This window comes from Periophthalmus magnuspinnatus, chromosome 3 (assembly GCF_009829125.3).
Source record: "Periophthalmus magnuspinnatus isolate fPerMag1 chromosome 3, fPerMag1.2.pri, whole genome shotgun sequence".
Taxonomy (NCBI): Eukaryota; Metazoa; Chordata; class Actinopteri; order Gobiiformes; family Gobiidae; genus Periophthalmus; species Periophthalmus magnuspinnatus.
The window spans coordinates 8,344,673-8,357,029 of NC_047128.1; the positions used below are offsets into that span (position 1 = coordinate 8,344,673).

At 39.8% G+C, this 12,357-nt stretch overlaps 1 protein-coding gene across 2 annotated transcripts in view; it reads right to left on the bottom strand.

The window, feature by feature from the left end:
* The window catches only part of LOC117389783 (lactadherin-like), a 73,017-nt gene that overhangs the window by 14,106 nt on the left and 46,554 nt on the right, over window positions 1-12,357 (bottom strand). The gene's annotated exons all lie outside the window — the stretch shown is intronic.

Here is a 12,357-nt window from a genome sequence, read left to right on the forward strand (position 1 = left end):
GATATCACTGTTCAAAAATGGAAATAAACACAGTTTCACAAATTACAGACCAATTTCACTGTTGCCTCTCTTCTCAAATATTCTAGAAAAAATATGGCTTCAGAGCAAAAAGAGCCAATTCCATGGCAATAACTGAAGCAGTAGAAGAGATCACCAATGCTCTGGACCTTGGTGTTCCCCAGGAGTCAGGGTTGGGGCCCATGCTTTATAATCTCTATATGAATGATATATTTAATGTATCATATTCATTAAAACTAATTATCTTTGCTGATGACACTAACATTTTTTATAATAGTTTAGATTGTTACGGCCCTGGGCCTCCAGCTCCTCCTACATGTGTTGTCCCTGCTGTCTCTCCATGGACCTCTCCAGGTGGTGCTCCTCTAGCTGGCTATTGATTGACTGGAGGGCCCTACGTCTGATTGGAGCAACAATCAAGAGCCTGACCAATCACGACCTTCCACCTGTGGCAGCACCCCTTTAAAAAGACCCCGCCCCCTGCTTAGCTGCTTGATTCTAACATAGATTATAATGAGCTTGTAGACACTGTGAATGTGAAACTAAATAAAATAAAACAAGAGATAGATACAAATAAACTCATAAAAATCTAAATAAAACCAAGGTAATGGGTGATAATAAAACCAACCCAGAATTACAAATAAATATTGAGGGTGTGCAAATTGAAAATGTGTTTGAGAATAAATTCCTAGGAGTAATTATGGACAAAAATGATCATGGAAACAACAAATCATCATGAAAATAGAATAATGGGCCATACCAACTTGAGAATGCCTGATCTTGTCTAAAGCACGTGTGTCAAACTCAAGGCCCGGCGGACCAAATGTGGCCTGCCACATCATTTTATGTAGCCTGCCAGAAGGTAAATTAAAAGGCATGACTGTAATTTTAAAATGCTGATTTAATGTGTGCATTCACCAGAAACTAATGAGATTTACTCAACAAGTGAAACTGAGATATATTTGCAAAAAATTTTCCCAAAATGTTCAGGAAGAGAAAAATTGTCAGCATGGAGGGTAGTTTCAAGAAAGATTAAGGCGAATACAAATTTGTGCTCCAAGGAGAAAAATTTGTATGTTTTTTTTGTGTTATAAGGCGGGATTGGTTGTGAAAGAGTACAATCTACATCCGCATTTTGACACGAAACAAGGAGCTAAGTATTCAAAAGTTAGCCTTCAAGAAAAACAATAAATTGCCAAATAATTAAAAGATTGTTTTTGAAGGAGTGCTGATGGTCTGTGAGTAGTGAGCCTCGATACACACTTTGAAAAATGTCAGTTTATCAGGAGATATGCAGTTACACAGATGTAATATTTGGAACTTAAATAAGTAATAAATACAGAAACAGTTATTTAGCAAGTAATAAAGTAGTTATATTTATTTGATGTGACATTTGGTCACATTTAGTGACATTTATACTGCCTCACAACTACATATGGCCGTTGATGGTAGCCATTTTGCTGACGAGGCCCTCAGTGAAAATGAGTTTGACACCTCTGGTCTAAAGCAAAACAATATCTTGATCACAATGTACATTTTACTGCTCACTGGTTCTCCCTTATTTCACGTATTGTGTGGAAATATGGGGAAACAATTACCAGTGCTCAACTAACCCATTATTGTTATTGCAAAAAGGAGCAGTGCAGATCATTCACAAGATTGGTTTTCCAGATCATACTCACTATCTTTTCATTCAGGTCAAATTATTAAAATTTCCCGACCTTTTAAAATATTGTACTGTAGTTATATTATTTAAAGCCTTCAAAAAGTTATTACCATGTAACGTGCAAAAGTGTTTTGCTCTTAAATAGGGATGGGACAATATAAGATAATATCGCTAATCGCTTATGGCATTTTTTAATCATCATGATCATCGCACATGATTTTAATCACCTTTACAGCAGCAGACTGACTCATGTTTCTGGTTTCAATACAATGTTTAGATGTTAGATCTGGTGTTTGCTCACAAGGGGGCCGTCTATCATAACAATAAAACATGTTAGCTCAGTGGTTCTTAACCTGTGTTCAATCGAACCCTAGGGGTTCGGTGAGTCAGTCCCAGGGGTTCGGCGGAGGTCAAGACACGCACCCGACTCATATGATTCGCGGACTGCGAGCGTCTCCAGACCTGGCTGTGTCCCATAAATGCACCCTTTGCTGTGCCTATTGAATACTGTTCCCACCAAGCTGCGCGCGTGCGCAATTGCGCACTGCTGACACGGTCTCCGCACACAGAAAATCTGTGCTGCGCACAAAAAAATCGAACCGGAACTGAAAATAAAATAAACACACAACAATTCATCTGCCCTATTTTTCAATGTGAGTCATTGAGTGTGACCTGTGACTAGCTGCTCCAGCCAATTATGTGATTCACATACGTATTTGCGCAGCTTATCAACGTCATTGACAGGCGTCCTCATGTGCTGCTATCAGTGTTTTAGCCGATGTGGCCAATGCGGAGTGAAGACTCGCTAATGATTCTAAGTGCTGTTTAACCCCTTAACGTTGCGACGGCCCGCCCTCGGGCAAAGATCCGTGCGTAATTGCATAATTTTACGCACTGTTTTGCAGCAGTTTTGCGTTTTAAACATGACGAAACGGACAAAACAAAGAAAGTACGCGACCGAGGACACTGTGGATGTTTGTGCAAGTGAAACTAAAGGCATCTCGGACCCGGAGCAGTTCGTGGAACCGAGTGAAGATCTCATGGTGGACTCAGGAGTAGAGGACCTTATGTTTTAATGGACTGGATGAAGTTCCTGATTGGTAAGCGTGGTTTATTCTGCTATTGGCTTAATTGTGGGTCACATGTGTATTATGTGTAATCATTAGCATTAGCTAATGCCAATCTGCGCCCCCCCCGACCACCACCAATCATCAAGCACACACCACTTGGGTGAAGTGTCTTGCCTAAGGACACAATGACAGAACTAAGAACACAATAATGACAGAAATTGGTCCGAGTGGGACTTGCTCCTTCAACCTCTGTCACAGAATGACTGTCACACTGTCACATGTACAGTGTATTTTTAGTTTCCAGTGTGTGTTTGTTTATATTTTGAAGTGTGTGTGTGTGTCACTGTTTGCAGTAAATATATATTTATTTTGACCCATACCACTTGTTTTGAATATATTTTATATATAAATACACATTATATATTGTGTTTTGATATGTTATGTAAATGTACAGTAATAGAGCAGCTGGGTGTGCAGATACAGATTCCTCTCAGGGTGTATTGGTCATTGAATACTGTCACTAGTTTATGAGTTGTAAAAATCAAGCAAAAGCTTCATAAATGGCTTATACTCATAATACAAGTCAGAGCTTTATCATAAAAATGTTAAGTCTGTTTTCAACATTGGAGTTTACAGTTGGCTTGATTTGGTTGGAAGCTCATGTTTTGCCATAGTGAAAATGAAATATTTATACTTCCAATAGCATTAACATACTACACAGGTCATGAGCAAGATTTTTGTCATTTTCATTGTATAAGTGGGCTAAAGCACTTAATTAAAAGTCTTACAACAGAAATGTAAATGCCATAATTTGATTCTTTTAATAAACCATTTAACTTGGATGGAGGCGATGCCAGCATGGCCACAGTGCACAGGTCCACAGTGGTCCATGGGACCGCTCAGGGAGTTTGTGTGTTTGCTCAGACTCGTGAAAAATTAGAGGGAACATTGCTATCAAAGTACCCGCCCGACTTAAATGAGCCGTTCGAACGGCCTAAAAACATAAAACGACATAAAAACGAAGAAAAGAAACAGACTTTGCTGTGAAAATGACATGAGAGTGGCACTTGCCAAGGTGAAGCCATGCATTTCTGAACTGGTCTCTCAAAGGCAACAGCAGAAGTCACACTGATTTGCAGTAAATTTTCATTATTATTGTAGCCTGGTGGAAATTAGGTGATGGGTGTGTGTTAAAATGTTAAAAATAATAAATAGCATAAATACAGTAAGTTCATTATTGGAATACATAATACAATACAAAATTAAATTTGTTGTGGGTTCATACATTGTATTGGTTTTATTCTTTGAACACAATGATGTTAATGCACAGTTCATTTTGTGCACCAGTAATATACATGTGTCTTCAATTTGAAAAAATGTATATTTCATTTTTCACTAAAGAAGGGTTCGGTGAATGTGCATATGAAACTGGTGGGGTTCAGTACCTCCAACAAGGTTAAGAACCACTGTGTTAGCTTCTGTGCCTAGTCTTAATTGGGGATGGTTCTTCCGCACTGTCAGTCACTGTCATGGCTAATGGGCAGGCAGTGGATCTCATTTATATCCTCCACTCAAGAAGGTGAAGTCTGATGTGTGGAATTATTATGGATTTGAAAAACAAGACCAATCAGATGAGCCATCAATCTGCAGAGCCTGCTGAAAAAAAGTTGTGGCTCCGAGGGCAAACACGAGCAACTTGCAAGCACGTTTGCGAGACAGCCATCCTGCATTGTTTGACAAACTTGAGTGGAAAATATCCATCGTAAGTAACATACCGTGTGTAATAAACTATTGAATGTAGTTTGTGTTAGTTTGGATGTCTACGAATAATGGTACGTGTTTGTGTCGACTTTGCTATTACTAGGTTAACGCTAGCTGAATAGCATTTTGCACAGCTGATTGCACAGCTTGCTAGCAGTGGCGCATGGTTTTAGAACAACTATGAATTAATCTGAATACCTATAACCTCCTAAGACTTGGCATCCACATATGTGGACAACACATTTTGGATTGTCTAGGCCACAAAACATTTTTTTTTCTCTACAAGGTCCTGTTGTCCACATAAGAGGATATTATACTGCTTTGGTTTAATAACACTGGGTTACAAAAAAAACATTTTTGAAAGTTGTCTGTGTTTTTTCAACTGAATTAAGACCATTTAGCACCACTGAATCCAAAAATGATATCCATTTTTCTCAGTCAGGTCAGGGTTTTATGCTAATTTGATTTTGAAAAATCCGATCTTCTGACTTAATTGATTACAATTTTGTGACATTATCAGTTGACTTTCTTTAATATTTCTCATCTGAAAAAAATATTTTAGGAGATAAAAAATAGTTTTCTAACAGAATGTATGAATTAAATGTTACATTATGTTAATTGATAAAGGTAAGTACATGTAAATTGGAACGTTACGTTATCATTGTGCAAAATTCAGGACATGAACTTCTGTTTTTATGAACCCCTTGAATGCTCAGCAGCAGGGATGTCTCTCTTCAGAGTCCAACAGTAATCAGCCATCATGACTGCATCCCAGTGTCCCTGATACCTGGTCTCTATCTCTTTTATGTCCTGATGGAATCTCTCCACCTGGTCATCACTCAGTGATCCCAGATTCTCAGGAAACCTGAACATTTAGCTCCTTTTGGGAAAAAGGATGTGGAGCATCATCATTAAAACCACACTGGAGGAATCTTTGTCACTGATGTCGGGAACTTCTACAAAGACAGGTACTGGAATTTCATCACAATGAGCTACAGGACGACGTGCTGATTCATGGTCAGGATACTTGAGGCTGCTTCGGTTCTTTCTGTTGATCCCAGTCACATCAATAGCCCAGAAGTAGCTATTGATGTCGGCTCCCTCCAAACCATGGGAATTCCAAACTTCAGACAACTCTTCTTGCCTTTAGTCCACTGACGCAGATACTCGGTGTATGACTTGCATGCCATGTATGGCGCCCAAGCTTCATCTTGGTCACCAAGTTTAATACCAAAATAAGCATGGTAAGCACGCTTAATGAAACTTGTGACTTGATTCCTGTTAGGAACATTGGTGTATTCACCGCAGATGTAGCAGAATATGTCAGGCTTATTTTTGCAAGATCTTCTAGTCGAAGCCATTTCATTCACTTGTAATATAAAAAAAAAACAATTAGTCATAAGTTGGCACATGCAAAATCTTCAGAATTTGTTTATAGCGAGAAATATAACAGAATTTTGCATCATATGACGTGAAAATACTCATACATGTAAACAAAATAGTCCAAAAACAAATATGTAGCTTAGTTCAGAACGTTGAGCTGATTGAGCAAAACCAATGTGATTTTTGGATTCAGATCACATCAAAATGATCCTAAATCAGCTAAAAAATCTTAGACAATAAATTTAGTGTTGACCAGTGTAATTATCTTAATAATATTGTTAATCCCGATTTTTCTGGTCACAATAATCATGAGACAAAATTTTAATATTGTCCCATCCCTACTCTTAAAGAGAGAATTTTTTTTGAATTTGAGAAGTTATGAAAATTTTACCTAATGTTCGAACCACTCGTAAAAGTTTTTGTGTGATTGTATATGAGGTGAACAAGACCCCGAGATACTTGAACTCCTCCAGGTGAAAGGACAAGATCGCGGATACAAGCGGCTGAAATGGGTTTCCTCCGCAGAGTGGCCGGGCGCACCCTTAGGGATAGGGTGAGGAGCTCGGTCACACGGGAGGAGCTCGGAGTAGAGCCGCTGCTCCTACACGTTGAGAGGAACCAGCTGAGGTGGCTCGGGCATCTGCTCAGGATGCCTCCTGGACGCCTCCCTAGGGAGGTGTTCTGGGCATGTCCCACCGGGAGGAGGCCCCGGGGAAGACCCAGGACACGCTGGAGGGACTATGTCTCTCGGCTGGCCTGGGAACGCCTTGGGGTCCCACCGGAGGAGCTGGAGGACGTGTCCGGGGTGAGGGAAGTCTGGGAGTCCCTGCTTAGACTGCTGCCCCCGCGACCCGGCCCCGGATAAGCGGAAGAAAATGGATGGATGGATGGATGGATGTATATGAGGTGAAACTGTGAAATGCTCTGGATTTAAAACATAAGCAATGCCAAAGTATTCCTAAATTAAAGTTTTTATATAAAGACATGGTCTGGTCTGAATACAGAGAGAGAGACCAGTTTAAACAAAGTCATACTGTACTTTCTCTGTTGCATTTACTGTCATGAATTTAATTAATCTATGTGTATGCATATATGCATATATATTCCTGAATAGGAAGCTTAAACAAACAATTTATGTCCTAAGGGAAGATAGTGGTGGGACTTAATAAGTTTTCTTCTTCCCACTCCTTTTCGAGTTTAAATACAAAAAAATAAGAAGTGAAATGTGCATTAAATGTACTTTATACATTTGCTCAAAATAAATAAATAAATAAATGAAAATGAAATGAAGAGGACAGATATAAAGATATAAAGCCACATGGTAATATAAATGAAAGTACAGTGGTCCCTTGCTATATCGTGGTTCACTTTTCACGGTCTCAATGTTTCACAGATATTTTTTTGTGCAATTTTGCATGCATTTTTTTTTTTTTTTTTTTTTTTTTACAGTGTATGAAGGCACATTGTGTTTTGCTTCCTGATTGGCTAAGGGATGTGCAGTCTCTCCTGTACTTATTTTATTAACAATGAATATTATTTATTATAGTACGTTGGATACATTATTTATTTTCTTCATAATAATATTGGTTCCTACTTGTTACTGCAATACAGCACATTTGAGGAGTGCAGAGATAAAAATGTAACAAGAGGAGGTAAACTAAACTTTGTTCAGGACTTATCACCAGAGACAGTTCACCAGAGGAAAGCGTTTAATGGCATGAAGAATCAGTTTACTGACATGGGCATCTTCTGAGGTTTTCACTACAACCCATGTAAAATGAGGATTTTACACGAAGGACGAATCAAGCTGTTGCCCTCGCCACGTGAGGTGGAGGACTGTTACCGCAAGATCAACAAATAAGACAATATGAATGGCCTGACACAATATGTGGATATTAAAAAAGCGATGGGTGAGTGATACATCGTCTACAATAGAGACTACTTTTTCTTTTCTTTTTTTCTACTTGAAAGCTGAAAAACAGAAGTCATTAACTGAGCGCGAATGCACAATGACAATATACTGTGATAATTCAAAGAGATCACACTCACAGTCCACTCTTATCAAGTGGATCTGTTATCTGTAGAGGTATTTAAAAGTGTGTGGTGAACTAGGAGACACTTATAGAGTCATACTTGACTGGGACACTATTAGGAAGGTCTCTAACCAAGTAGGGACTAGATGTAAGGGTGGTGGGGAGGTAAGGGGGAGACGAGCGGGGATGAACGGGAGGGAGGGACGTAGGGTGAGCATGGTTGAAGGGGGGAATGACCTGGGGAACAGCACTGGATGGGGGAAGGTGGGCAGGTGGCGTGGAGATGGTGAGGAAAGGGAGGGGGGATGGGGGTAAGAGATGAAATGGAGACAGGAGGGGGGCATCCGGCGAGCATTGGAATAAATATTCAGTTTGCTTTTTACAACTCTTATTTTACTTACTTATGTGACTAACAGACATATACCGTAAATTTCGGACTATAAGCCGCTACTTTTTTTACACGCTTTGAACCCTGCGGCTTATACAGCAGTGCGGCTTATTTATGGAATTTTTACTGGATAACGGCCCCTGGGGGGCACTCTCTAGCTGTAAACGTAAAAGTGAGACAGACGTGGGGAAAGATTCTGCTCTGATGAATTCACTAGTTTTTGAACGATCATTTTGCGCATCATGAAATGGATATGATGCAGTTTTTAAGATAAAGAAGGAAATAGAGCAGGGGTCGGCCTTTAACACGCAAAGAGCCATTTGGACCCACTTTCCACGTAAAATAAAACACTGGGAGCCGCAAATACTTTTTGACATCTAAAATGAAGATAACACTGTGTATAATAACAATAATGTAACGGAATAATGTGGGTTTTATTTTCACGGACAGGCCTTCTACACGTGGCAGATAAATATGGCAAAAATAACTTAAGTGCATAAAAAAAATACAACTCACCAAACCGCTGCATCAGTCTGAGCCCTGCGCTGTCATGATGTCTGTTTGTGCTGCCCTCCTGTACTCTCTCTCCCCCTCCCTCACCTGTCTGTCTGGAGCTGGGCAGAGTCTCTGACTCCTTCTGCTCACACCTGGAGCGCATTAGCGCAATCACCCTCACCTGTGGTGGCGCATAAAAAGACTCGGCAGACTACACTCGGAGCCAGACCGTCCGCGTGTAAAACGTGAATGTTCCAGCTCTGTTTTTGCATTCCTGTTACCCGCCTGCTTGTTCTCATTTCGGATTTTTGCCACCTTTCCAGACTCCTGCCTTCGCCCGCTCCTGCTCCTGCCTCTACGCTCCGGTACAGTCATCTCACTCTGCACTGCCTGTCTTGGTCTCTGGCATTCCGCCTGTCTCTTACCCTGGGTCCCGCTCCTTGGACTACGCTGGCCCTGTCTGTCCTGGTCTCGTCCCCGCTCCCGTCTTCACTCCAGCCCCGGCTTCCCGGTCCCGACCCGCTCTCCGTCCGTCCTGCCTGCCTCCTGCTTCCTGGATCCTCGTGTGTGTTATTTGAACTGTTTAAGACTTTGATTCACAAAGACTTGTAAATAAACACGGTCAACCCGCTCTGAGTCTGCATACTTTGGTCCTGACCCGCACCGTTACGACATGCGCTGATTATGTGATTATGTCTACTCTGCTCCGCAGTTTCTTTCAAAAAAAACCCAAAACTCTAAAGGCATATCGTTTAATCCCAGGTGCTTATTCTCCATGTGCCAAAGCAGTTGTGAAGGTTTCATTGCCTTCCCGCATGTTACGCAGAGCGGACTGTGCGTGAGTCACCTGTAGCGACAAACCCAGATTTTAAGTAGGCTTTGTCTGTTAAATTTATCTTTCTTTTTCTTGGAGATCGTAGTCTCCTCTTCTGGCTCTTCAGTTGGCCTTTTCCCCTTTGTTAAAAGCTCTCCAAAGACTTTTGTTTTGGCTCATTTTCACTCGCTTGTGGCTCTACTTTTGTGTGTCTTGTCTGATGTGTTGTACGTGATACGCCATCGCGGAGACAAGCGCAGATAATAAACTTGCTACTACATCAAATAGATTTCTGTGGCGATTTCCAGCAGGATTTTCATGATACATCTATGGACGAGCTTATTAGTGTGTCATTAGGGACGGGCGAAAGTTGCTCCTGACCCCTGTGCACACAGCGTCTGAAAATCAGGGCTCTTTACGCAGGAGTGTGAGCTGTGTCAGTGTCAGTTCCCAAGCCACGCAGAGCCGCAGTATAAGGCTGAAAGAGGCGCATTCTTTCAGCCTGAGCTCGGCATCAATGAATCCAACTTGGTCAATGTAAAAAGACGACAAAAGTTTTCAGAGGAAATAAAAGCAGATTTTCCGTGTTGGTGCAGCTTTATTTTCTAAACCTGCAGATGTGTTCATCCCGTGTTGATGTCGTGTTGATGCCAATTTTCAGGCACAGTTTAAAAAAAAGCGTGTCGGTGTTCTGTGTAAATATCTCATGTTACAATATGAAAACCTGCGGCTTATATTCAGGTGCGGCTTATTTATGGACAAAATTGATTTTCTTTTCAAATTTAGCTGGTGCGGCTTATATTGAGGTAGTCCGAAATTTACGGTATTAAATATCATATGGCAAGTACATTAAAAGTGGTCACGTTTAATGTCAGAGGTCTAAGGCACCCTACTAAAGGTTGATATTGCATTACTACAGGAAACTCATTTGTCCAGTGGGAAACACAAAGCACTCAAAAGAGATTGGGTCTATTATTCATTATTGGAATACATAATACAGTTTACAATACAGTGTATTAAGTTATAACCAAAATAAACAGGGAGTTGCTATTCTAATAAAAATACACCCTTCTTAAATCACAACAGGACGACCCAGAGGGCAGATATATTATAATTAATGGAAAAATTTTCGAAAATGCAATTACTATTTTAAATATTTATGCCACAAATGAAGATAGGCCACAATGTATGACAGAAATTATAACATTGTATTCTCAATATAACAACAAATTAGGACTTATTGGTGGGGATTTCAACTGCTATATGGACAATAATTTGGATAGAAGCTCAACAGGCTTGGGCAATCCAAAAACATCACAAGCTTTAGAGGAGGCAACCAAAAAGACAGCGCTCACTGATGTGTGGAGGCACTTCAACCCCACAACAAAAGACTATACGTTTTATTCGGCAAGACACGATAGCTTCTTTAGAATGGACTATTTCTTCTTGCTTATAACCTTCTCTCATCAGTAACTTCATGCACAATTGGACCAATTCTAATTTCTGATCACTCACCACCTTTCTCTTACAATATCAAATCACAGATCTCAAAATAAATTTTGGAAATTTAATTCTTCATTACTTAGTTGTGCAGAAAATTGACAATATTGGGAAATGGATCCAACAATACACTAAAGAAATTGTTGACACATGCGTGAGCCCTGCCACAATATGGGATGCCGCGAAAGCTGTCATTAGAGATAATTTCATTTCCTATACATCAGCAAGGAAAAAAGAAGCAAACAGACAAGCAAAAGAGCTGCAGGAAAAAACTACAAGTTGCAGAACAAAATCACAAACAATTGCCAACACCAGAAAATATGAAAATGAGAAATTAAATGAAATAAAAAACAAACTCAACCAAGTACAAACAGAACAAATCAAGAGAGATGCTACTCTTCACTTGACAAAGACACTATGAATTTGGAAATAAACCAACCAGATTACGGGCATACCAACTGAAAAAAGAACAAGGTGATTGCACTATTAAATACATACATTCTTCTGAGGGAAACCTCAAATATAATATTGAGTCAATAAAACAAAAAATTTCATATGCAATTATACTCAACAGAAAATCCATCAGAAACTGAGATAACTAATTATCTGGAAAAAATATCTCCCTACTCTATCTGACCAAGATAAAAAAAATAAAAAATTTGATTCTCCATTTACAGCAGATGAAGTCCTGAAAACCATTTTGTTATTGCCTTCTGGAAGTCACTAGGCACAGACGGATATACAAATTAATTTTATAAAACTTTATGGCCCCAATTAATCCCTCTGTTCAAGCCTGTGCTCCATAACTTCTGTGAAAAAGGTATACTCCCCCGATCAATGGACACAGCAATCATATCGCTTAACCACAAAGAAGGTAAAGACCCTTCTGAATGCTCATCCGACCGCCCAATCTCCTATATATAAATTGCATCTGAGTATAAGTTACACCTCCGGCCAAACTATGAAAAAACGTGTGACTCAAAGTCCGGAAAACACGGTAATTGTGATGGTTTTTTTGATGTAATTAGCAAATGTAATTAGGCTGCAATTTCTGAAGTACCATAATTTCCTCCACAAACAAGATAATCCCCAGAGTTATTTAGCATAAAAACTGCTAATCCTGTAGTTTAGATCTGTACAAACATGTTCTGAAATGTGATTCTTGTATTAGTTTATCAGTTCAGATTTCAGTTTTTTGTCAGTTTTACTGGATGAGTTTAAAATGTGAA